The 27588-nt window shown below is 46.0% G+C and overlaps 1 long non-coding RNA gene across 2 annotated transcripts; it reads right to left on the bottom strand.

Annotated features, from left to right (window-relative positions):
* Positions 1 to 14356: 14356 nt before the first annotated feature.
* Positions 14357 to 16667, bottom strand: LOC308478175. Of its 2 annotated transcripts, none has more exons than XR_013986879.1 (2): positions 16350 to 16667; positions 14357 to 14716 (listed from the first exon to the last, which is right to left on the bottom strand). It is a non-coding gene; the product is annotated as an uncharacterized lncRNA (long non-coding RNA). The 2 variants fall into 2 exon arrangements; XR_013986880.1 differs by lacking the exon at positions 14357 to 14716 and adding an exon at positions 15384 to 16003.
* Positions 16668 to 27588: the final 10921 nt, after the last annotated feature.

The raw sequence follows: 27588 nt of genomic DNA, 5'->3' as shown, positions 1-27588 counted from the left end.
ATGTGCAAGGGGGTTGAAAATCTTGCAAATGCAATTATTAAAAGGTGTAAATCTCCCCACCGTACAAAAAAAACCTGGAATTGCTAAAACTGTTTTCATTTTAAGCTCTTTGACTTTGCGGTTACCACATGCTGCTTGTTTGTTTTGCAAATAATAATAAAACCCCCCAAAGTTTGCATTTGCAAGGGGGGGGCTGGGAGATTTTAGGGGGGTCCCCTCCGTCCGTGCACCGAATGCCCAATGGAGTCTGCAAGGCAGGGGGAGGCAAGCGCCATGTGCCACACTCAAGATGGCGACTGGCGCCCTTGGCGGAGACACCACTCGGTTCCCCCACGCAGCCAAGGCCGCTAACCGACCGGACCCGATCCAACCGGATCCCCCGTGCTCTAAGAAAGCCTTCCCCGGTGTTCGTAGCCGTCAGCGACGCCTCAAAGCAGTCGAAGTACGCAGTCGGCGACCGAACAGCCCTGGCGCCACACTCAATATGGCCGCCAGGCCGGTGCACATCTGCTCCACGGAAGGCGGGATATTGGGCACCGGCGGCGCTCATTGGCCGGCGGCGTCGGGCGAACACAATGTTGACGCTTTGCGGCGTTTTACTGGACGAGGCCAGTGCCACTTGTGATTAAGGGTGTTTAGGAAAACCGGGAGGCAGGGATCAGTCTGGCTTGATGGAATGGACTTCAGCTCTCTCTTTGCAAAGGAAAGGGAAATTCTCGTCTGCAATCGCTGGTCCGGGCGGCTGGTTGCAAAGGAAAATGCTAGGTTTTGCCTTGTTCTCCCGTGATTTCGGTGCTGTAGGGAAAGAAGAAGCAATTCATTTATCCTGGACGCCGCGTGGACTTTGGTTTTTCCGCTGCTTCTGTTTTGCGAACTTTGGAACAGTTTCTATCGACTTTTGCGCGGGGTTGACTTTTGCAAAAACAGCTGCAGGTTTTGGCACGCGCTGTTCGTGCCTCCGAGCTGCTTTGAAGCCCCGCTTCTCCGCCTCCCCTGTCTCGTTCCACAGTCCTTCGTTCCTGACGTCTAACTTTTTTCTTATAGTTAGGGTACAAGGTGCACTTAAAATATCTGCACCTCGGACTTCTCCGAGTCGCCCTCTGGACGCTCTGCTGAGCCCCAAACAGAAAGCAGGCTCAGAGAGACGTTTTGGTTTTCCTCTAGACTTTGGAAATTTGAGAGCCGAGTTCAAGTCCTGCTCAGCCAGGCCCCCGGGAATGTGACTTTGGAGAGCCGCCATCCCCATGCAATCTCCCGCTTCTGCAGAAAGGAAATTATGATGATAGTTAACAAGGTTGTTTCAGGATGAAGTAACCTCAGAGAAGAAAACTCAGCTGTGAACTTAAGACCTCCCTTGTACTAAAAGTGGCGTGAGAGCGGTACTTGAACTCCAGCCTTTCCAGGGCTGAATCCAAAGCTGCCCAAAGTTTTTAGAACAGGGGTTGGGAATGCAAGGACTCCATTCCTTCCTGTGAAACCTAGGGGTCACATAACACATACTGAGTGGGGCCAGAGGCCTTTGCCCATCGTGGGCCTTGAACCCTGAGATTGAGAGTCTCAGAAAGAATAAAATTTACAGCTTGTAATGCTTTGAAAGAGAATGTGATGAAAATGATGTATAGATGGTATACCACACCTGTGAAATTAGCTAAAATGTATAAGACAAATAACAAATGTTGGAAATGTAAAGAAAAAGAAGGAACATTTCATCATATGTGGTGGGAATGTAAGAAAGTAAAAAACTTCTGGGAAATGATATCTAATGAGATGAAAAAGATGTTGAAATATACGTTTTTTAAAAAATACCAGAAGCATTTTTACTTGGCATTATAAGTGAGGACATTAACAGACAGGTTGTTAAATTGTTTTTATATGCAACAACAGCGGCAAGAGTTTTGTTGGCCCAGAAATGGAAGCCAGAAGAAATACCGACAAAAGAAGAAAGGTAGACGAAATTAATGGGCTACGTAGAATTGGATAAAATTACAGGAAGGATTTGAAACCTGCAGGACCAGAGATTCACAGAAGATTGGAAGAAATGTACGAACTATTTGAAGAGCAACTGTAATCAACAAATTACGCTAGTAGGACTACAAGAAGTTTTGTAAGGAGGAATATATGAAATATTGCAAAGATGAGAAAGAAGAGAGATATTAGTCATGATATTTAAATGTAATAGTGAAAGTAAGAAATGTAAATTAAGTGAAAAGATTGGAAAATTTTCAGATGTGATTGATGGAAGTAAAAAAAATTGTATAAGATATAAAAGTATGTTTAATAATTGTTGAAAATGTTATGTTAAAAAACTAATTATATATATGTATAGAGAGAGAGATTGAGAGTCTCATTTCCCTGGGAAGAAGCCGGGGGCCAAGCGGAGAGGCTTAGAGGGCCACATTCCAGCTCTTTCCTAAGCGAGAGAACAGCAGCAGCAGCAGCAGACGGTGGAGGCTGGAAGGTGGGGCGCTGCCCTCCAAGTGCCCTCCTGCTTGCCCTCTCTCTTGCAGCCCTGCCTGGCAGCCTCCCCCTCCTGTTGCCCTTGTGGAACCGGCCAGGGAAGAGGAGGATGGGATGGAAGTAGGCAGAGCTGACTCCGCCTGTTGTTGACTCTGAGCCTCTAGCGCCCCCTGCTGCCAACCTCCCTGCCTCCCACCCTATCAGTTCCAACAGGCAACAGCCTATTGGAAGCACGCAGACTCAAAAGCAAAGCATGAATGTTTGCCCTGAGCAGGGGGCGGCAAGGTTTACCTCGCCTGGGCCGGTTCACTCCAGCGGATCCCCCCCGTGGGCCGGATCACGCCCGCAATTTCCAGCGTCTGCACAGATGTGATTTTTGGCACCGTGGAAGCGAGTCCCCGCGCTGCGCCGGTTTAGTGCAGTGCATGGGGACTTGCCAAGTGGGCGGCTTGGTTTGGGGGCAGCTTGTGGGCTGCTTAAACAACCCCCATGGGCCACTTTTGGCCCATGGGCCTTAGGTTGCCGACCCCTGGCCCTGAGCATCAATTTGCACTTTTCACAGAGGCAAACCTTGGCTTGCCACCCGCTATTACACACGACACAGAGCTTTACCTACAGTTCTTGTTATTTTAGCTACTGGCTTCTATTTGTTAGTGAACCAAACTTGTTTTTCTTCTTGCAGTGACAAGTGGTGCATAATTTAAAAAGTAATAATTATTAACTGTTACTCTTTTTCTTCTTTTTTTTGAAAGCATGCACAGAATAGCAGTCATCTTGCTGTTCATCATTTCACCTCAGCTCTGCCTCTCTCAGGACACTGATATCCCTTTTTCGTTCTTTCTCTTGGAATGAGATGATTCCCTGTCCCAGAATTGTGGCCCTGAAAGATAAAGTCATTGTGGTTTTCATGCAATTAAATGCATATAGGGTTTCCAACTTTTCAGATGGCTTTTATTGCCATTTGGGATTCGCAGCAATTATCATCATCATCATCATCATTATTTATTAAATTTCTTTACCGCCCTTTGTGTAAGGATCACAGGGCAGGGTACAATATAAAAGCACAAAACTTGAATAAACATTCACAATCTTTTTATTGATAATAATCAGCTAAATAGTTTGAGGATCTATACAACTGTAACATGCAGAAAACAGCATTTCTAAAGAAATCAAAGACTGGAACTGGGGGAAGTCGGGGGGTGGGGATGGGTGGGTTCTTTGGGGGGAGGGAGGGGAGGGAGGAAAAATGGGGGGGGGGAAATAAGGATGATGTGTTTCTGGATAATGTTTTGTTTTAATTTTGAATAAAAAGTTATTATATATATATATATATATATATATATATATATATGCACAAAACTACGTACCGTAGTAACGAAGAAAAACAATAGCCCCCCCCCCTGCACACACAGTTTAAAAGGCCATAGATAGTTTAATTAGCCAAAGGCCTGGCGAAAATGAATGTTTTTACTTGGTGCATAGAGCATATGAGGTTCGTTTATTTCCATGCTGCAAGAAGCTTCACCTGCTAATATCTGCAGAACAAGGGGCTGTTAAAAGGCACAGCTATCGAAAAGTTGGCAGTCCTGCACACACCCTAAGGGCCTGCACACTCCAATAAATCTCTTGCAGGGTGGGGTGGGGGGGAGTGTAGCAGGAGAGAGCCTCAAGATCGGTTTGTAAAATATCCAGTATGAAATAGCACGGTTTTGCGTTCACTAAAGAGTAAATAAATGCATCTGGCGAACAGGTTAAACAGTGAAAACAAATTTCTTAAAAGAGGAGATAAAAGGAGGGGAAGGAGAGGATTCCAAGAAACTCTCCACGGCTCCTTCCTCTTGCACAGTTGTGCAGAAGGGGGGATTTTGGCAGGTGCTTCTTCTCCCAAATGTTGGTGGGGGAAAAGCTGTGTAGACTCAGATTCTCTGTCTTGCACACATATGGAGAGGCACAAAGGAGTCCTGTTCAGCTTTGCATCCTGTCACAGGAAGGTAGTTACCCCTTTCATTAGGTTTCATAGACTTTCCCATGAGAAAACCTGGGTTTGAGCACGAAGAAGCAATGGGTCACAGAGCATGGTGCAGACTTGGGCACCTTTTTTTTGCACCGTTTTCTGTAGCAGATTGCAGGGAAACGTCCAGTCTGGATGTCGAGTTAATCCTTAACTTCCCATTTGTGGTTTCGGCCGTGATGAATCCCTTCCCTTGCATACTTCGAAGCAAAGTTATTGGTCTTCCTCATGGTCCAGCTTTGCTTTTTCACTCTTGATTCACAAACCTGATGTGTTCCCAGAAACGGCTAAAATACGTGAGGAATTGCTTTCCTTTAAAACCCATTTGTAAGTGTGGAAAGAGCCCCCGCTCTCTCAATCAATCTCATTGTGAAGCATTAAGGAGGGTTCAGGGGTGCATTAAGATGCATTTAGGCTGCGCGGGAGAAACAAATGAATTCTCATATCCTCCGAAATGCAGGTATTCCTGGTGTGCATACGGATTCCTCAATCTAATTCGCACCCTAATTTCAAGTGAAAACGTACAAAGTTCTGTTTGTGTAACAGGCTCTTTTGCAACAGCGCACAAACCTCTCCAGGTTCTTTTATAAATTTCTTCGTTGTAGATATTTGCTTATATATATATATATGAGAGCAATCATCGTAAGAAGGTTTCTGATTGTTCAAGTAATTGCCGTCCTCCCCAACGCCACATAGATGAGATGTGTGGACCTGTGGTTCTAAAATTGCCTGTTTTCATAGGAACTCGGGGGTTCCCTGTGGAGAAGACAGCATGCTTTTCATTGGGTTCATTATTTGGTGCGTTGTGGGTTCATGTGGGGTGACACATAGGCCCAACACCCATGGAGAATGTATTTAAGACCATATCCCAGGATACTCTTCAGCAGGGGAGGAGAATCTGTGCTCCCCCCTCTGGGTGTGCCGGCTGATAACTCCAAGGCTAAGAAGCAAACCCTACACAAATCTAGAGCGGAGTCCCTAAGGCAGTTGGATGGCGCCTTGTACGCCTCCTTCCGGCAACACCTGCAGCCAAGCGGGTGCAAAATGTCTTGCCCTGCTTTCCTTTGGACCCCATCAGGGAGGCCGAGAGGGGGGTCTTGTCATCTGGGCAGCCCAGGATCTCCAGACACACGACCCAGGCTTGCGCCCCAGGGATCTCACTTCAGTGCCTCTAACGCAGCGGTTTGACCTCACCTTCGGAGGCACACTCCATTGTCTCTCGAGACAGACAGATGCGAACAACAACTTCCATTATGTGGGAGATGGATGATGCCGGCAGGGTATGGATAAAAGGTAAAGGGACCCCTGACCATTAGGTCCAGTCGTGACCGACTCTGGGGTTGCGGCGCTCATCTCGCTTTATTGGCCGAGGGAGCCGGCGTACAGTTTCCGGGTCATGTGGCCAGCATGACTAAGCTGCTTCTGGTGAACCAGAGCAGCGCACGGAAACGCCATTTACCTTCCTGCCGGAGCGATACCTATTTATCTACTTGCACTTTGACGTGCTTTCAAACTGCTAGGTTGGCAGGAGCAGGGACGGAGCAACAGGAGCTCATCCCGTCAAGGGGATTCAAACCGCCGACCTTCTGATCGGCAAGTCCTAGGCCCTGTAGTTTAACCCACAGCGCCACCTGCGTCCCAAAGGCATGGATAGAGTTCAGCAACTTAGGACCAGGTCATCTGCTTAGAAGCGCTTTCTCCTATATAGACCACTCCATATGCTGAAATCTTAGGGTGGGACTCTCCCAGTTGTGCTGCAGCCTGCTGAGATTAATGTTGTGGCAACCTAGGAAATGGCCCGTTGGATTGCGGTGAAATCTCCTCCCTGCTGACGTGAGGCAAGCGCCAACTTTGATGTGTTTTTAAATGCTTATTTTAAGACTCATCTGTTTACTCAGGCTTTTGTAGGCTGCTAATACCACGGGGTTTTGTTTTGTTTGTTTCGGTAACAACCCGTCTTAAGTATCCTACTGTATTGCATTTTAATTTATGGTTTCTACTGGGAATCTGCTTGTGGACCTTCCTGGTATCTTGGATGAGTGGTTAGGGTACAGAAGTGGTTTAAATATTTGAAAAACAAGGGGCCTGGAGTGCCCCACCTCTTCTGCAGGGATCTTTTGTCAGTTTGCGTATTTTTTTTTTATGAATGAAATTTGTATACCGCCCTTCATCCATAGATTTCAGGGAGGCTCACGACATCAAAATACAGGATAGAAACCCAAAATGCATCATAAAAACAAGGACAGATGCTCATCGCCCCAGAGCGATGCTGCGTAGGATCATTTATCATCCGTTTCACTTTTTCTCTAGGGAGCTTTGTGGGTTTTTATCCCATTTTGTTCCCACAATAACCCTAGTGAGGTGGTTTGGGCCGGGTAATGGTGCCTTGCTCAATGGGCTCCCTGGTGTCTGGGTTCAAAGTGAAGCCCAATTCTCTCCCTATTACGCTCTCATTATCCTCAGATTGCATCCGGTTATTTCTCAGGAGTGCCGACATGCCTAGTTAATCCACTCTCTGGCCCATCACACGAGCTCTCCCTTGTATTTATACTCCAATCTTCCTTTGGGATGCTGGCATTTAGCTTCTACCTAGACAAGGTGCGACCTCCGCTGGAGGCCAGGAAGAGGTATATGAATGGGACAGGCAATATGCCCTCATCATTGCATTTGGTTCCCACTATAAGCCCTGTTGCAAGAAGATCAAACGTATCCATTCTTAAGGAAATCAGCCCTGAGTGCTCACGGGAAGGACAGATCCTGAAGCTGAGGCTCCAATACTTTGGCCACCTCATGAGAAGAGAAGACTCCCTGGAAAAGACCCTGATGCTGGGAAAGATGGAGGGCACAAGGAGAAGGGGACGACAGAGGACGAGATGGTTGGACAGTGTTCTCGAAGCTACAAACATGAGTCTGACCATACTGCGGGAGGTAGTGGAAGATAGGAGTGCCTGGCGTGCTCTGGTCCATGGGGTCACGAAGAGTCGGACATGACTAAACGACTAAACAACAACAATAAGCCCTGCAGGCTTCGGCTATTCCCATTTTACAGATGAGTAGCTGAGGCTGAGAAAAATCAACTTGCCCAAGGTCACACAAGAGGTCCGTGGAAGAGTTGGGATTTGAACTCATCCTAAGTCGATTTCTCTGTGCGCTAGGCCACACAGTAAGTGATGACACAGAGGAAGGCATCTGTTGGTGTTTCCTAATCAGAGAACAATATGTTTTGCTGAAATGCAGATGGATTTGATCCAAACCTCTACCTGCGAAGTAAATTAGCAGTGACAGAGGCCTTGACTCTTTGGAGAGGTTGCTGGAATAATAAAACAAATTTCAGCAGCCTCTTTGCGGGATTGACAGCTCTCCTATGGGTGACTTCACTTGACGATGCCCCTAAGGGCAGAAACTATTTCATCACAGAGGCCTGAACAGTTGTTGGGAGAGATACCCAACACCAGCTTTCCCCTTTTTCAATTCGTTATAAATCATTTCCCAGAAGGCCTTCACTTTTGGGCAGGTCCACCAGAGATGAAAAAAGGTCCCCTCTGCCTCCTTACATTTCCAGCATTTGTTGTCAGACAGGTGATATATCTTGGCTAACTTGACTGGGGTCATGTACCACCGGTATATCATTTTCATAATGTTTTCCTTCAGGGCACTACATGCCGTGAATTTTATTCCGGTGTTCCATAACCTTTCCCAGTCTTCAAACATGATGTTGTGTCCAACATCCTGTGCCCATTTTATCATGACAGATTTAACTATCTCATCCTGTGTGTTCCACATAAGCAGCAAGTTATACATTCTCGACAAAGTCTTGGTCTTTGGTTCTAACAATTCTGTCTCTAATTTCGATTTTTCCACCTGGAAACCAACTTTTTTATCCAATTTAAAAACCTCTTGAATTTGAGCATAATGTAACCAATCTCGCACCTTGTTTTTCAGTTTATCCTGGCTCTGCAGCTTCCAGTTGTCTCCAATTTTTTCAATTAATTCCCAATATTTCGGCCAGTAGGCCTCCATATTGGGTCTTTTTCGAGCCTTAGCCTCCACCGGTGATAACCACCTCGGGGTTTTACTCTCTAATAAGTCTTTGTATTTCATCCAGACTGCAAAAATTGCTTTTCTGACAATGTGGTTTTTGAACAATTTATGAACTTTAACCTTGTCATACCATAGGTATGCATGCCAACCAAAGGTATTGTCAAAACCTTCCAGATCTAGGACATCGGTGTTTTCCAGCAAAAACCAATCTTTCAACCAGCAGAAGGCTGCCGCCTCATAGTACAACCTCAAGTCCGGCAGGGCAAACCCCCCTCTTTCTTTCGAATCAGTTAATATTTTAAACTTTATTCGGGGCTTTTTGCCCTGCCAAACAAACCTGGATATATCCCTCTGCCATTTTCCAAAACATTCCACTCTGTCCACGATCTGTAGGGTTTGAAACAAAAACAACATTTTCGGCAAAACATTCATTTTTATGGCTGCGATTCTTCCCAACAAGGAAAGTTTCAATCTTGACCAAATTTCTAAGTCCTTTTTGACTTCCAACCAACATTTCTCATAGTTATCTTTAAATAAATTCAAATTTCTGGAAGACAAATAGATCCCTAGGTATTTCACTTTTTTAACCACATTTAATTCTGTTTCCCTCTGAAACCCCTCTGCTTCAGTAGGTGTCAAATTCTTGGTCAGAACCTTAGTTTTTTGTTTGTTCAACTTAAATCCCGCAACCCGACCAAACTCGGATATAAGTTCTAAAACCCTTTTAGTACTGGGTTCTGGCTCCTGTAATGTCAGAACTAAGTCATCTGCAAAAGCTTTCAGTTTGTATTGTTTCACTCCGACCTCTATCCCTTGTACCAACCGGTCCTCCCTTATCATGTTCAGTAGCACCTCCAGGACCGAGATAAATAAAAGAGGGGATAGAGGGCACCCTTGTCGTGTCCCTTTTTCAATTTTAAATTCCTCCGTCACCACATTGTTCACTATTAATTTAGCTTTCTGCTCCGAATAAATTGCTTCTATTCCATTTTCAAACCCCCGTCCCACTCCCATCCCTTCCAAGTTTTTCTTCATAAACATCCAAGATATGTTGTCAAATGCTTTCTCCGCATCAATAAAAATTAACACCGCCCTTGTGTTCCTATTGGTTTGTAAAAGCTCCAAAATGTCAATGATGTTTCTGGTGTTTTCATATAAGTGTCTACCAGGGAGAAAGCCTGCTTGGTCTTTATGAATTACTTCGTTTAAAATCTTTTTAAGTCTATTTGCCAAAATGTCTGCAAATATTTTATAATCCACATTCAGGAGTGAGATGGGACGGTAGTTCTTAAGCAGAGTCTTTTCAGATTCTGTCTTAGGTAACAATGTGATGAAAGCTTCTTTCCACGTTTCTGGTGCCCTCTTCCCATCCATAATCTGGTTACATACCTCCAACAAAGGTTGTGTCAAATAGTCCTTCAAAGTCTTATAATATTTGGAGGTAAGTCCATCCGGGCCTGGAGATTTGCCTAGTTGCATATTCTGGATGGCACCTTCAATTTCCTGTGGAGTTATTTTAGAATTCAAGATTGATCTTTTATCTTGAGTTATTTTTGATAGTCCATTTTTCTTTAAAAATTGGTCTATCTCAAGTTCTTTCTGAGGCCCCTGTGCATAGAGTTCTTTAAAATATCTGTGGAAGCACTTCCTGATTTCTTCTGGTTTCTGCACCGTTTTTCCTTCAATCTCTAGATTTGTAACTGTATTTAGCTTTTGTCTTTTTTTCAGCTGCCAAGCTAGCAGCTTTCCACATTTATTTGCTGATTCAAACGATCTTTGCTTCATCTGTTTAATTTTCCATTCAATCTCTTGATTTATCAGTTTAGAATATTGTGCTTGATGGAATTTGATTTCTCTCAGCACCTCCTTTGACTTTGGCTTGGTTCTCAATTTTTTCTCTCCTTGATGTATTTTCTCCAATATTTTATCCTTTTTTCCATTCCAGAGCTTTTTCTTAATTGTATTCTGTTGTATCAGAAACCCTCTCATAACAGCTTTGCTTGCGTCCCAGATCATTCTTTTTTCTACTGTAGTATTCAGGTTTATCTCAAAATAGTCCTTTAGTGTTTTTTGGGCCTTTTTCACAATCTCTTGATCTCTTAGTAAGGTGTCATTCATTCTCCATCTGAAGGAGCCGGATTGAGTTAGTCTGAGTTCTAATTTCAGAGTATTGTGGTCGGAACATGTTTTTGGGCAGATTTCCACCTTTCTGGTCTTGGGTGCCAACCCTCTAGACATCCAGATTTGGTCGATCCTTGTCCAAGACAGGTGGGCCTCAGAGAAGAAAGTTCCTTCTTTACCTAGGGGGTTCTTTGTCCTCCATATGTCAATCAGATCCAAATTGTCAGTCAGTTCAAAAAAGGTTTTAGGCAGTCTGCCATCTGATGTTAAATTTTGGCTTTGAGACTTATCCATATATGTAGACACCACTCCATTCATGTCTCCCATCATTATGATGTTAGCATAGTCCATGTAGTCCAGCAAAATCTCATGCAGCTTCTTGAAAAATTCTGATTTCCCGTCGTTTGGCGCGTATATTCCTAATATCAAAATTTTTTCTCCTTGCGTCTGAATTTCAATCGCCAAAATTCTTCCTTGTTCATCCTTAAATAAAAATTTTGGTGCCAGGCTCTCCTTGGCATATATCACCACACCTCTTTTCTTAACCTTATCTGATGAAATAAATTCTTGGCCTAATCTTTTATTTACCAAAACTTTTCTGTGGAGCCTGGTTACATGAGTTTCTTGTAAACAAATAATGTCCAATTGTTCTTTCTTCAATATATGAAATATCTTCCTTCTTTTCTCCGGGGAATTTCCACCATTTATATTCCAACTAAGTAGCTGCAAGGACATCCTGTACTATTTTGTTACTCCTAGAGTGGTGTATCTTCTTTGTCCTCTGATCCCAGAGGTGTAGGCGTTGATCCGTTTCTGGGCGCTATAGGCCCAGATTGGGGTAGAGGCCAATGTGCTGCTGCTTCTTTTTGGAGATCTTCTCCGTGGTCGTGCTGGAACTTTTGTAGATCCTCTGGTGTTCTTATTTTAACCTTCTTCTGTTTGTAGGTAAATGATAATCCTTGTGGAAACTCCCACCTATAAGGAATTGCGTTAAGCCTCAGCAACTTTGCCAATTCTGAATAGGTGGCTCTCAAGTCCAATAACTGTTTAGGGATATCTCTGTAGATTTCCACCTTTTTGTCCTGAAACTCCAGTGGTTTTTTAAAGTGTAGGCCTAATATCTTGTCTTTCTCCTCCCTTGATCTCAAAGTTATCAAGCAGTCTCTGGATCTGTCCTTTCTTACCAATCTTCCCAGTCGAAAAGCCGATACTATTTTAAAATCACTTTCTTCCTTTATACCCCAGAACTTTGAAAATTCTGTTGTCAAGAATCCAATCAAATCTTCTTGTTCAATTTCTGGAATTGCCCTCAATCTAAGATTTGTCTCGCGATTTTTCAATTCCACCAAAGAGAGATAGGTTTGTTGGTCCCCAATCTGTTTATGCAGAGGCTTGACTTCTGCTTTCACTTCCTCGACCTCTTTCTTGGCTGACGTTGCTATTTGGATGGCTTCCCCAGCTAATTTACGATTCTCTTCTGTTGCTCCTTGCAATTTTTCAATTGCTTGTGTATGCTGGGAAACCTGATCCGTCAATTTCTGGATCGAGGATGTAGCTTGGTCAATTTTTATTGATTGATTATCTACCTTTTGATTTAAGGCTGACAATTGTTCCAAGATTTGTTTCAGAACTGCCTCAGATCCTCCTGATGCCATATCTTCCTCTTCAGATTTTTTAGGCTTTTCAACTTCTACTTTTTGTGCCACCAACACAGCTGGAACCGATGATCTGCGTCCCTGAGTCAAAGTTGTTTGTACAAGCTGTGCCTGCTTTTTCTCTTTTTCCTTCTCCCTAGCTTCCTTAGCTTTGGCTGCTCTTGTCTTTCCCATGCCACTCATCAGTCAATGTTCAAGGTCAGATATTGTAGTCCCATGGGAAAGGCAAGTCCAATTTAAAAACAATCCAGTAAGAGAGGGTAAACATCTAAGACTGTTCCCAGGCCTTTGTGTTCCCAATATCCTCTAGGGGGAGTGCCACAAAAGTTCAGTAAGAAGAAGGCAACTTTTCCGCCATTTAAAATCCCTGTTGTTCCATTTTTAACAACACCATAGTCCCAGGTATACCATATTTAGGTATACCTTTCCCAAGAAACCAGAGGCCTTCCTGCTGGGCATGGTGGACCAGAGAGTGTCAAGGAAGGATAGAACTTTGTTTATGTATGCTAGCACAGCAGCAAGAATACTCATTGCAAAGAGCTGGAAGACACAAGATTTGCCCACGCTGGAGGAATGGCAGACGCAGTTGATGGATTATATGGAAATAGCTGAATTGACCGGCAGAATCCGAGATCTGGACGAAGAAGCAATTCAGGCGGACTGGAAAAAATTTAAAGACTATTTGCAAAAATATTATAAGCTGTATGAATCTTAAGATAGTGCACGATTAGGAAATGCTATGCTTTAGCAAATATGGTTAAGTAAATGGTAAAATAAGTGATAAAAGAGAAAATGAGACAATTTGAATCAAACATGTTATGTTTATTTTAATGGTTTTAAAATTGAGACATAATACACTGAACTTAGATACATAACAACTGAAAGTTACAATAAGGTATGAAATAAGGTAACAAATTGCTGACATTGTTAATTTAAAGAACGCAGAGCCAGAAGGTGTGGGGAAGTCCAAACAGGGATTTATTGAAAGTGGATTTATAACCTCTCTTTTTTTTTCTTCCTTTTTTGTTAAAAAAAAAAAAAAAAAAACTGTTTCTTGTATTTACTGTTTCTGTGTTGTGTGGAATTTACAAAATTATGGAAAGAAACGCAATAAAAAATCTATAAAAAAAAAAAAAAAACACCAGCTTTCCCCAACCGGGTGCCCTCCAGGTTTTTGGGACTACAACTCCCATGAGCGCCAGCTAGCATGGCTGATGGGAGTTGTGATCCAAAGCTTTCTGGATAGCTTGGTTGTCTAGAGGGTGGTGCCGATAATGCTAAGGTTTCAGCTTTGATTCCTGTATGGGATAGCTGCATTGCCGGGGGGGGGGGGTTGGACTAGATGATCCTCAGGGATCCCTTCCAACGCTGAAATTCGGTTATTCTACAGGGCACCAGGTTGGGGAACTGTAGTTTGTTAAGAGAGCCAAAACATACAAGTACAGTGGTACCTCGGGTTACATATGCTTCAGGTTACATATGCTTCAGGTTACAGACTCCGCTAACCCAGAAATATTACCTCAGGTTAAGAACTTTGCTTCAGGATGAGAACAGAAATCGTGTGGTGGTGGTGCGGTGGCAGCAGCAGGAGGCCCCATTAGCTAAAGTGGTGCTTCAGGTTAAGAACAGTTTCAGGTTAAGAACAGACCTACGGAACGAATTAAGTACTTGACCCGAGGTACCACTCTATATTCTTTTCACTAATGGGTGTACTGAAGTTCTCACCCTGGGCCAGCAGGGGGATACTGTAGATAGTTTTCACTCAGGTCCGCATATGCAAATAAGGAATTGAAAGTGATGTTCAGTGATTGGATAGTTACAGAGTTACTGTTACTTTGTAGTTGAGCTCTATATAAGCAGGTGGGCTGAACCCTTCAGCCCAGTTCTGTTCTGGCCTGTGAATAAACAAGAGCTGCCTGAAGAATCGCTGTGTCGTCTGATATGTTCACCCACATCTTAACAGGTGAAGTGTGTGTGTGTGTGTGTGTGTGTGTGTGTATGCACAATTTACCCTTTTTGTACATATTAGTCAGCTGAAGAACTGCACTGCAAAAAATCAGAGACGTGTGGATTCCGAAGAACAGCTGTGTTTCGGTTAGCAGATTCAGAAAATGCAGATGAGGTAAGTTCGCCTTTAAATGTGAATTGAATCGAACCTGCCCCCTTCCCAAAAACCCTTGCTGAGAAAGAGCTCTGTTGAACTCCAAAGCTTTCTTCAAGCCAAACAAAAGAGAAGTCAGTCACTTGTGCCACTTGCTCTATTTTGTATGTTTTCTTGAGTTTGATTCACTCGGTGCAGCAATCGGAGTCGGACTGGAAAAACGAGAGGAACCAAAACGACGGATTAGTTCATCCCTAACTGCATTCGATTCAAGGAAAACTTTCCTGGGCCGAACTCTGGGAAACAGGAAAAGCAATGCCTCTGACGGTCCTGCAAAATTGAAGGAAAGCCAAGCTATGCATAGTGCTGATTGGGTAGCCCATAAAACACCCAAAGCAATTCATTTAAATTTTTTTTTTAAAGGAGTAAGACAACCTATGAACTTACCACTATTATTTTTTAATTCGAAAATGTCGAGAGCCTTTACTGGCCGAGGGAGCTTCCGAGTCATGTGGCCAGTGTGACTAAGCCACTTCTGGCGAAACCAGCCGTTTACCTTCCTGCCGGAGCAGTACCTATTTATCTACTTGCACTTTGACATGCTTTCAAACTGCTAGGTTGGCAGGAGCAGGGACTGAGCAACGGGAGCTCACCCCGTCGCGGGGATTCGAACCGCCAACCTTCTGATCAGCAAGTCCTAGGCTCTGTGGTTTAACCCACAGCGCCACCTGCGTCCCTTCGCCTAAGGAGCCCTTATCTTTGCTTCCTGCAAAGTTCTGAAAGTGAAGGATGTTTGTGCTGAGCGTGCCGGGTGGGGGGGCCGGTAGTGTCAGGCACAAGAGGGATATAATAATTTCCTATACAAAGCAGGCGGTTGTTGCCCGTGCGGCAGCTTCGCCATCAGACAACACAGTCACAGGGAGGCAGCGGCAAGTGGCAGGTCTGTGGTTGGCCACTTTGATACAAACACACACACACAAATCCACAAACATGGGGGTGTTTGTTCTATCAGTTTCTCATGCCTTACACATGGCAGCTCAAGCCCAGGAGAGAAAACTTTTAATTTTCATTAGGTATAAACTTTAGGAACAGAGGAAGCTGCCGTATTATACCTGGCCAGACAATTGCCTACTACTGCCAGGGTCTTTCACATCACCTGATGCTACCTGATATATCTATATATTTTATATATATTTTTTATTAATTTTACAATACAAAATTATAAAACACGTCACACAATTTATCACAAATACATTCTTATTGGACTTCCCTCAGCTCCTCTGATAATCCGTCTTATTCACTTCTTACACATTTCCTAATTTAATATTGCCTTATATTCATAACATATCCTATCTCCATTTTCATTTTTTACAATATTTCTACTATTAATTCTTCACAGAGCTTCTTGCAAACCTACAAACGTTGTCTGATCATCGCAAATACTTTTCAGATAATCTGTAAATTTACTCCAGTCCTCGGTGAACTTCTGGTCCCGCTAGTTGCGAATCCTTCCTGTTAATTTGTCAAGTTCTGCATTGTCCATTAATTTCATTCTCCATTCTTCCATCGTTGGTAGTTCTTCTTGTTTCCATTTTTGGGCCAATAATATTCTGCTACCTGATATTTTTTTTAATAGGAATGCCAGATGTCAAATTCAGGGCATTCAGCATAAACAGCATGTGTTCCAGCACCAACTATGCCCCCTACCCCTTTTTTGTTTTTTTTAGAGGGGTGAGTAGACTTTCCATGATCTCTTTGCACCCAAATTCTAGCCAGGACCGGGAATTTTCTCACCCCTACGCTGGTCTTCTGACCGAGGGGCATTGCAAAGAATCCTGTGTAACTGAAACACTGGCATTTGCGCCGGCATGCGGCCAAGAATTCTGTGCAGCTCTGAAAGCTTGCATGCTCTTAACAACAGCAGATTGTGGCCTGCTTAAAATAAAGCAACAAATCACCTTACCCATCTTGCGCACTGGGTCTGTGGGCAGGCAGGGATTCCTTAATTCCGCCAGGCTTCTCTTAATTCCAAGTGCTTTGGCCCAGAACTATAAAAGAATAACCAGAAAGAAGGCTGTCAGTGCAAACCACACCACAGGAGGAGGGGAGAATACAAGTCATCTGAGCTGCTTGCCCCAGCCGCTGTTGCCTTTTGTCCTAGTGAGTGCAGCCACTGCTCAGCCTTTGAAAGCAATCCTTGTGAGTCACTGAAAACGCTTCAATAAATCCAGCTTGTGGGAATTAAAATGATCAGTTACGTCAGGGCGGGAGTCGCCAGGACGCTGCCTTTTCCCCGAAGGAGCACAGACATGCCTTTTTCGCGCTTTGCAAAACTCCTGGAATCAGCACAGGGCTTTGGCGCCACAGCCCCTTCCCGACTCCCTGCTGCTGCTGCTAAAGTGGCAAAACTGGAATGCAAGTTAAGGAGGCGAAGGGTTGCCAACTCCTCACCCCTTGGCTGCGCTCCTGCGTGCGCTTAGAAGAACACACAGAAATGAGGCAGGTGTCCCTTCTAGCATGGCACGATGCCCTCCAACATTTCTCCAATGAAAATAGGGACATCCTATTTAAAAAAAGGGACGTGGATGGCGCTGTGGTCTAAACCACAGAGCCTAGGGCTTGCCGGTCGGAAGGTCGGTGGTTCGAATCCCTGCAACGGGGTGAGCACCCGTTGCTTGGTCCCTGCTCCTGCCAACCTAGCAGTTCGAAAGCACATCAAAGTGCAAGTAGATAAACAGATACCACTCCGGTGGGAAGGTAAACACCGTTTCCATGTGCTGTTGGTTTTGCCAGTGGCTTAGTCATGCTGGTTACATGACCTGGAAAAACTGTCTGCAGACAAACATTGCGAGATGAGCGGCGCAATCCCAGAATCGTTTGCGACTGGACTTAACCGTCAGGTGTCCTTTACCTTTTTATTTAATAAGAATAATAATAATATTTATTCCCCATCCATCTGACTGGGTTGCCCCAGCCACTCTGGGAGGCTTCCAACATATATAAAAACATAATAAAACATTAAACATTTTTAAAAAAACCACTTCCCTATGCAGGGCTGCCTTCAGATGTCTTCTAAAGGTTGTGTAGTTACTTATCTCCTTGGCTTGGGGGTCTGAAATATACTCAGAGTCGCAAAGTGATTTCATGCTCTTTATTCAGCTCATAGTGGTGAGGAGGAATGAATAAATGTCCCCTCACAGTATCTGCTTTATATACATTATTTACACAATGGGCTGCACATGATTGGCTAATTCTGGAATTCTACTGTAAGCCAATCAGGTTGTGGATTCACTTCTATCTGGAGCAGGATTGGGTGGTTCCTGCCAACCAATCATACTGCTGCATTGTTCTAGGACCAATCAGACTGCTGCATTCTGAATCCTATTGTTCTAGGACCAATCAGACTGCTGCCTTTTGGATCCTATTGTTCTAGGACCAATCAGACTGCTACAGTTTGGATCCTATTCAACTCAGTACATAACACCCCTCCCCTCTAAGTTCCAGTCCTGCCCGGGAGGTCGCATTCATAGTCCTCAAGGTATGCCGGCGGCCTACGTGTGCGTTGTGGCCTGGGGTGTTCCCTGGTCCGGGCTCCGGGTTCTGGCTCGTGTTCCAAGGATGCTGGCTGTGATGCGGCTGTTTGGTCTGGTGCAACCGGCTCGCTCAGTCGTGGTTCTGGTTCCGGTGTCCTTTCGGCCTCACGGGTCCTCTCTGTATTTACTGATTCTGCCTCTCCTGCTGGCCCCTCCTGCTCTATGGGCCTCACTGCCCCGCTGTTCCCTTGGGACTCCTCTGACCTGTCCTCCTCCTGGTTTTCTCCCGGGAATCGTCGCCGTATCTGGTCGCAGTGGCGGCGCCAGCATTGCCCCCCATCCGTTAGCACCTCGTACGACACGGGGCCAGTGACCCTGGTGATTGTGGCGGGTACCCATGCTGGGCCTGCCCCAAAATTCTTTGCGTACACTGGGTCCTGGGCCTCGAAGGTCCGGGGGTTCCTGCCTTCCCCCACCACTACCTCATCCTGAGCTCTATCGGGGTGAAGGCGGTCCAATCTGATTGCAAGGCGCCGACCCATTAGTAGTTCAGCGGGGCTCCGGCCAGTCGTTGAGCTGGGGGTGCTGTGCTGTGCTAGAAGGAATGTGGCAAGGCGGTACTCCCAGTCCCCTTGCGTCATGCAGCGAAGGGTGTCCTTGGTGGTCCGCACCATGCGTTCTGCTTGGCCATTGGTGGCAGGGTGGAACGGCGCCGAACGGATGTGGCGGATGGCGTTCTGCGCTGTGAAGGTTTGGAATTCTCCTGACGTAAATGCAGTCCCGTTGTCTGAGACGAGAGTGTCAGGGAGCCCGTGGGTTGCAAACAGCCTGCGTAGTACCCGGATGGCTGCGGACGTGGAAGTGGACGGTACCAGTGCGACTTCCAGCCATTTGGTGTAGGAGTCCACCACTATGAAGAATGTTTTCCCCTGAAAGGGGCCAGCGAAATCCACATGCAGGCGTGACCATGGTGCTCGGGCGGACTCCCAGGACTGGACTGGGGCCCTTGGGGGGTCTGGGCGGGATTCTTGGCAGGCCTGGCAGTGTTTGACCCAGGCCTCTATCTCTCCATCGATCCCCGGCCACCACACATAACTCCTGGCAAGGGCCTTCATTCTTACTACCCCTGGATGTGTCTCGTGTAGGGCTGTGAGGACCCTTTTGCAGAGGGGCTGGGGAACAACGACTCTGCTTCCCCATAACAGGCACCCCTTGTGGGCCGACAGTTCATGTTTGCGGGTTGTGTAGCCGGCGAATTCTGGCCCGGGGCTGCTGCTGGGCCATCCCCTCCACACCCAGTCCAGGACCCGGGAGATGACCCTATCTTTCTTGGAATGGTGTGCAACTTCTTGTGCCTGAATGGGGCGGTCGGGAAGCAGCTCCAGGCTCATAACCTCTTGTGCAGGTGCTGGGTCAGGGCCTGTTTCCGGTAGTGGTAGCCTGCTGAGGGCGTCCGCATGGCCCATCGCCTTCCCAGGTCGGTGAATCAGTGCATACTGGTAGCTGGCAAGGAAAATTGACCACCTGAGGACGCGAGGAGACAGCACTTGGGGGGTCTGCTTTTCGGGGGCAAACAAGCCAAGCAACGGCTTGTGGTCAGTCACCACGGTGAAGGGCCGCCCGTACAAGAAATCATGGAATTTTTTTACTCCCTTTACGATTGCCAGACCCTCCTTGTCGATTTGCGAGTAGTTCCGCTCGGTTGTGTTGAGTGTCTGGGAAAAGTACGCCACCGGTACCTCTCTTCCATCCGGGAGTTGGTGCCCCAGGACAGCTCCAATGCCATAGGGTGAGGCGTCGCATGCTAGCACCACCGGCAGCCTCTCGTCGAAGTGTGCCAAGACCGAGTTTGAGACAAGCAAGTCCTTGACTGCCTGGAATGCGGCCTCCTGGCGCTGGCCCCACACCCAAGGGGCCCGCTTGTCCAGGAGTCTGTGTAGGGGCTCCGCTACCGCCGCCTTGTGGGGAAGGAAGGAATGGTAAAAGTTCAATAGTCCCAAGAAGGCCTGAAGTTCAGTCTTGCTCTTGGGCGCTGGGGCATCACAAATGGCCCGTACCTTGTCCCCAGTCGGGTGGACCCCTTCTGCGTCCACCATAAATCCCAGAAAGTCCACCTGAGGCACTCCTAGTAGACATTTTTCCCGCTTCACCTTGAGACCCGCCGTCTGGAAACGGTGCAGAACGGTGCGGAGGCGGTCCTCAAACTCCTCTGGTGTGGGGCCGGCAATCAACACATCATCGAAGAAGGGGGTGACGCCAGGAATCCCTTTAAGGAGAGAGTCCATTATATTCTGGAATATGCCTGGTGCCACGCTGACACCGAATTGCAGCCGCTTTACCCTGAACGCTCCTCTGTGCGTCACAATCGTCTGTGCCTCTGCTGTGGCCTCATCTACTGGCAGCTGTTGATATGCTTGGGCCAAGTCCAGCTTGCCAAAAATTTTCGACCCAGCCAGGGTGGCAAGGACATGGCTGACCACTGGCACTGGGTATGCGTGGGCCGTGAGGGCCTTGTTTATGGTACATTTGTAGTCTGCGCAGATGCGGACCGAACCATTAGGCTTGACGGGTGTGACGATTGGGGTTTCCCAGGGAGCATTAGGCACCGGCTCCAGCACTCCTTGCTCTACGAGTCGGTCCAATTCCTCGTCTATACGGGGTTTCAAGGCGAACGGGACCCGGCGGGCCTTGAGCCTGACCGGTCGTACTGCGGGGTCAAGCTGTAGCGCAATGGGGGGGCCCGTATACTGTCCCAATTTCCCATCGAAAACCCCTGGAAATTCCTTGCATATGGCGTCCACGTCCACTTGTAAGCTAGTGTGGTTCACCCCGGTGACAGCTAGCCCCAGTGGTCCAAACCATGCCAATCCCAGTAAGCTAATGTAGGGGCCCTTGACCACAAGCAAGTCCAGTTGCCGCGTCCGCCCTCGGTATTGCACCCTGAAGGTCCCCACCCCCATTGTGGGGACCTTACGTTTCTGGAAGTCCCGGAGGGTGAATGGGGCCGGCCTGAGTTTGGGACCCCCAGTGGGACACAGTTTCCTTAAGGTCCTTGCCGAGATTATGGATAGAGTTGAACCCGTGTCAAGCTCCATGCGGCATGGGGCCCCCTCTATCTGTACCTCTACATAAATTTTCTCTACGTTGGGGTGGGGCAACTGGTATACCTGGAAGTCCGTGAGCTCCGTCGAGTTGCCTTGGTGCGTTGGGCCCCGGGACCTGGGGCTCTTGGATTGGTCATCTGATGCCTGGTGTCGGGTGGGCCGAGCCCGACACACCCGGGCGATGTGTCCCGATTTTCTGCACTGCCTGCACTCTGCGTTGCGGAAACGGCAGGTCCTCCTCTCGTGACTCTCCCCGCAGCTTGCGCAGTTCCCTCCTTCTCGTCGAGGCAGCTGTGGTCTGTGCGCTGCTTGAGTGCGCTGCTGTACTCGGTGCACCTCCTCCCTGTCGGATCCTGAGTCGTCGGTGAGGTCTTCATGGTGGACCCTCGGTTGGGATGGCAGGCTCGGCCGTGCCTCTTGGGTCGACCTCTCGGCAGCTTCTGTTGCCAGGGCCTCCTCCAGAGCGACCTGGAACGTTAGGTCCTTCTTAGCGTAGAGGCGTCGTTGCAGCTTCTCATCCTTCAGGCCACCGACGAGGCGGTCACGAAGCATGTTCTCCAGCTCTGAGAAGTTGCAGAACCGGGCGGCTTGGCGGAGAGAGGTCACAAACCCAGTTATGGTTTCCCCAGGGGCTTGCCGCTTTGCGTAGAAGGCATTTCGACGAGCCACCACTGAGGGCTGCGGCGAAAAGTGCCCCTTCAGCTGTTCCATTATTGTTTTGTATGGAACAGTAGCGACGTCTTCAGGCGCAAGGAGAGCCCGGGCGATTTCAAACGTCTCCTCTCCGCAGACGCTGAAGAATATCGCCCTCTTCTTGGCGTCTTCTTCGTCGGTGACCCCTTTGGCTTCTAGGAGGAAGGTGAAACGGGAGGCGTACGCTTCCCAGTCTCCAGATGCTGGGTTGAATGGCGAGAAGCTGCTGTTGGCTGCCATTCTGAGTTCCTTGTGCCCCGGAGCTGAAGCCTGGATACACGGTGCGAGGCAGCGGTGCGGCAGTTGGCGGTGCTGCGGTGCTGTGTGTGGCAGTCAGCTCAGCGGGATCCCATCTTCGTCGCCAGTGAAATATACTCAGAGTCGCAAAGTGATTTCATGCTCTTTATTCAGCTCATAGTGGTGAGGAGGAATGAATAAATGTCCCCTCACAGTATCTGCTTTATATACATTATTTACACAATGGGCTGCACATGATTGGCTAATTCTGGAATTCTACTGTAAGCCAATCAGGTTGTGGATTCACTTCTATCTGGAGCAGGATTGGGTGGTTCCTGCCAACCAATCATACTGCTGCATTGTTCTAGGACCAATCAGACTGCTGCATTCTGAATCCTATTGTTCTAGGACCAATCAGACTGCTGCCTTTTGGATCCTATTGTTCTAGGACCAATCAGACTGCTACAGTTTGGATCCTATTCAACTCAGTACATAACAGGGTCGCATAACTCCATACCCTCCAACATCTCTCCGATTAAAATAGCAACATCCTAAGGGAAAGTGGGACATTCCAGGACCAAATCAGAGACTGGGATGGCTTCTGGAAACCCGGGACTGTCCCTGGAAAATAGGGACACCTGGAGGCTTTGGAACTGCTGCTTTCCGCAAAGTTTTGGCTGTGTTTGCAACCATGAAGTGACCTCCCTGGGGTGCAAGCCTGGGCAGTGTGTCTGGAGGTCCTGGGCTGCCCAGAGGACAGGACCCCCCTCTTGGCCTCGCTGATGTGATCCAAAGCAAAGCAAAGCAAAGCAAAGCAAAGCAAGGTGTTTGGCACTAGCTGGGCAGCAGGAATTGCCAGAAGGAGGCGAACAAGGCACCATCCAACCATCTTATTCCGGATTTATGAAGGCTTGGACAAATCTTTTTTTTTTAATTTTTTTATTCATTTTTCTTTTTCATTCATTACACACATCTCATATTCATAATATTTGCTATACATTCCTCCCTCCCTCCCCTCCTTGGCTTCCCCCAACTTCCGCTTCCGGTTTGTTTCTCTTTTCAGCCACTTTGCTGCCTCCTAAAAGAAAAAATTGCTAATAACATATTTATACAATAACATCAAACCTAAAAACATAAAAATAACAGTGAATACACTATATTATTTCACTATCTTCTAAACTTTTTCTGATGCTGATAATGTGAATGTTTATTTTAATCCTGCCATCAAGTCTATAGACTTTCTTTGTTTCTGCAAGTAAAACATAAATGGTTCCCAATCTTTTTCAAAGTCACTGTTGTCTTTTTCTCTTAATCTGTCTGTCATTTTTGCCAATTCTGCATAGTTCATCAACTATATACTATGGTATTTCTCCAGTCTTCCAATTTTGTGCAATCAACATTCTCGCTGCTGTAGTGGCATACATGAAAATAGTCGTCTTTTCTTTTGGTATATCTTGGCTTAAAATACTTAATAAAAAGGCTTCTGGTTTTTTTTACAAAAGTTATTTGCAACATTTTCTTCAATTCATTATATATCATTTCCCAATAAGCTTTTACCTTTTTACGGCTTGGACAAATCTTTAATCACTGACACATGCACAATACTTTAAGCGCTGTAATTCCACAGTGGAGCAACTGGGTTCGACCAGGCAAGACGTCTGTCTGAAGCTCTAGAGAGGTGATGCCCTTGAGTTTATGGCCAATACTAAACTGGGTTGACTTGGTATAAGATAGGTTCTTTCCGTGATCATAGAAATCATAGAATTCCACTGCAGGAATATGCAGTTGTGCCATACAGGGCTCAAACCTGCGACCTTGGCGTTATCAGCACCACGCTCTAACCAACTGAGCCAAGAAGACACACCATCTATGTTATTAAGCAACACACATCAGGATTTATTTATTTTTTTAAATAACCCCAAACCCAACCAGTCCTGTACTGTCCTCACTGACTCAAGGTGAAGAAAGAACAGGACCACAGACTACAATTACAGAAGGATGGGAAACTTTTTAATTCTGGCAGTATCGGGCCTGTATAAATTCAGAAGGTGCGTTTTTTGTTTTTTTCTCTTTCTGGCAGACGCATGTAATTATGCAGAAAGCCTCGCTCACTGGATTTCTGCCAGCCATGCGGCTGTTAAAATCACAGGAGCCCTGCCAGTAAAAAAAATTGGCACCCCTGGCTTCTCAGGGCGGCTGGTATGTTGCCAACTGATGGGGAGACGGGACCTGGCCTGCTCTTGTGCCTTATGCAGCAATGTGATGTTCATAAGCAGCACATGAAGTTTTTAATGGCTAGGGACGGGCGAGGAATTTGAATCAGGTCACTTTTAAAGGAAAATCTACCTTCCCCCAGATATACAATTTTTATTTCTTTGTTTTATCACTCAGAAACTGCTCCTGGTTTCCACATACGCCTTTTCAGAGAGTTTAAATGTTTCATCCTAGCATTTCTGATACTTGGCATTTTATTTTATTTAGAAAATTTGAAAATAAATAATTAGGATTCTGAATTTTAAAAATCAATATTATGACTACTAATGAAGAAAAAAGAATTATCTTTAAGGGAATGAATTGTATGGTGAAATGTTACTAAAATTAATACAAAGTACCCATTTTACTCTCTTGTTGGCTCGTTGTTGACTTTCTTTGGTAGGCTAATTTAGTTAGCAAAGCGGTTTCCCAGATCTTCTGTACCCTTTCATTCAACAGAGAGGACTTTTTATTTTCCATAATTGCGCAATACTCTTGCTAATAAAGTAATCACAAATTTCTGTTTCTCTCACTTTTGTTTTTAATAGGCAATGGAGTACAGTTAGGATTTCCTGGTATGTCATATCCTAGATATCCTACACTATTTTAAAAGTCTCCCTCCGTTTTATTTTATTTCTAATTTCACACATTTCCAGAAACTGTGAATATAATCTGCTTTCGATTTCCTGCATCTCCAACAAAATAAATTCAAATTCTTAATTCATTAGGTGTAAAGGACCACTGATTTGGGGGGTGGGGGTGAAATTCTTTCAAATTTGTAAGTACTCCTAGAACTGAATTAAATAGGCAGGACTCTTCTACCTGTGAAATTGTGAGGTTGCAGTTTGCCATGTCTTTCTCTGTGTTTGGTTTTGTTTTATTCTCTGTATTTTAAAATGACTACAGGCGACTCCCTGCTTATGCTGGAGTTACATTCAGGTCCCCTGGTGCATAAGTGAAATGTGTATTAGTGGGGAGCCCACACCCCATTGCTCCTCCAGCTCACGAGGAGACCTTCTCCAGATCCTGAAGTGTCCTCTCCGGGCTCTGGGAAAGGTCTCCTTGCGAGTAGGAGGTGCAGCAGGGCTTTGCTGAGGATCTTCAGGTCTCTCCCCCCATTTCCGGGTTTCTGTGCCGCACGTATGTGCAGTCTCACATGACTTGAACGCGCATAAATGGGGGGCGGGTGCCTGATATGCAATATCAGAAAGAAATAGACAGCACTAACTCAGAAAACCTAATCTGTAAAAGCGAAGTAAAAGATCTTCAAAATGCGTCCATTGACCTAACGGTCCATTATCTATTTTTATCATTTGTCCCACTATGTTTGTAGGTTGAAAAAAGGGGAGCATTTGGTTTAAAACCTCTACTGCTTGATCATATGGAATTACATGCCCATCTTTGCCCCAGTTACCAAGATATAACATGTTATATACTGAAGTTCTCACCCTGGGCCAGCAGGGGGATACTGTAGATAGTTTTCACTCAGGTCCACATATGCAAATAAGGAATTGAAAGTGACGTTCAGTGATTGGATAGTTACAGAAAGTTGTTACTGTTGCTCTATATAAGCAGGCTGACTGAGCTCCTCAGTTCAGTTCTGTTCTGGCCTTTGAATAAACAAGAGCTGTTTGAAGAATTGCTGTGTCGTCTGATATGTTCACCCACAACTTAACATAACGTATTTTTTTTTGTCAAGCCCTGACCGATACGTTTATGGCAGTGTGTTAAATTCATTTAACAATATAAAGGTCAGCGGTGATACAGCTGGTGTTATTTTTTGACGATTCCAACGCTTTCAGCACACCTGTTGGAAAACATTTAGGATTCAGTATCTTCCTGATTTGCGCTTTCTGAAACAAGGCACAAATGGGAAGTAAGTTATCAATGTAATGAAATTAGGGTGTGGACGCAAAAATTCTTTTTTATGTGTTTTTGTGTATTGTAATGTTTTTCTTTTTTCTTGTTTCTTTTTTATGTGATAAATGTGAAAACCAATAAAAATTTTGGAAAACAACAACAACAAAAAACAAGGCACAAACTGAAGCACAGCCATCACCTGAAATTTGCAACGCGGTTCCCTGGCCGATTCACGTTCACAAAAACACACCCTAGCCTAACTGTCTGCTTAGAAATGCACACAATTGTGGAAAGAATATACAAGACTGTACCGCACTAGGGAAAAACTGCTTTGCAAAAATGTGTATGATCGCAATAGAACAACCGATGAATTTTCATGAGGATTAAAGAAATAAATAAAAAAATCCGCAAACTGATGTGGAAATTTGAAGAACTAAATTTAAGATTGCAAGAACGAGCATTGCTGCCAGCCATGTATGAAGACAGGTCATTGGCCTATGTGGACCAATACTGTCTACTTTGACTGGCAGCCGCACGACAAGGTGTGAGGGAAGGGCTCTTTCCCTGTCCCGCCACCAATTGCATATACAGTCATACCGCGGGTTACAGACGCTTCAGGTTGCGTGTTTTCGGGTTACAGACATGCCAAAACCTGGAAGTACAGTGGTACCTCTGGATACGAACGGGATCCATTCTGGAGCCCCGTTCACATCCTGAAGTAAACGTAACGTGCGTGCGCGGGTCGCATTTCGCCACTTCCACGCATGTGCATGACATGTCTACCCATGCGAGAGCGTCAAAACCCGGAAGTAACGTGCTCTGTTACTTCCGGGTCGCCGCAGAGCGCAACCCGAAAATATTGATCCCGAAGCTACTTCAACCCGAGGTATGACTGTACCGGAACGGGTTACTTCTGGGTTTCGTCGCTTGCACATGTGCATAAGCGCTAAATTGCGCTTTGCGCATGTGCAGAAGTGCCGAATCGCGGCGTTGCGGGTTGCGGACGCTCGCTGGGGGTTGCGAACGTGCCTCCCGCATGGATCACGTTCGCAACCCGAGCGTCCACTGTACTCATTCAGGCAACATGGATCAAGATGGGGCAAATTCTGACTCTGTATAATACAGCTCCCCTTGTTCCTTCCTAGGTTCTTATTTTTTTGCTTGGGATCTCTGGCAGCTTGAAATCAGAGTCTTAACTGCTTCGGACCCTGGAGCCAGTACGCAGCCGCCATGACCGGTAGCAACTGATAGCCTTATCTTCCACAAACACATCTAATCTCCCTTTAAAGCTGTCCTAAGTGAGCTGCTACTGGCATCCGTCTGTCTCAGGAGACAATGGAAGACTGTGCCTTCAGCACAACATCTTGAGGTCTCAGATTTCAGCCGCCGCCTGTGCAATGCCTTAAATTCAGCGTCCCCACCTCTTGCCTTTCATTCTACATCACAGTTGCAGCACCCCCGAGGCTCTGTGCCCAGTGTAACCAAACCTTAAATTCGCCTCTGGTACCTTTGGGTGTGAAGT

This window comes from Podarcis pityusensis, assembly GCF_964106645.2.
Source record: "Podarcis pityusensis genome assembly, chromosome: 5".
NCBI lineage: Eukaryota > Metazoa > Chordata > Lepidosauria > Squamata > Lacertidae > Podarcis > Podarcis pityusensis.
Note: the sequence above shows the minus strand (reverse complement) of the source record. Positions and strands in the feature narration are given on the sequence as shown.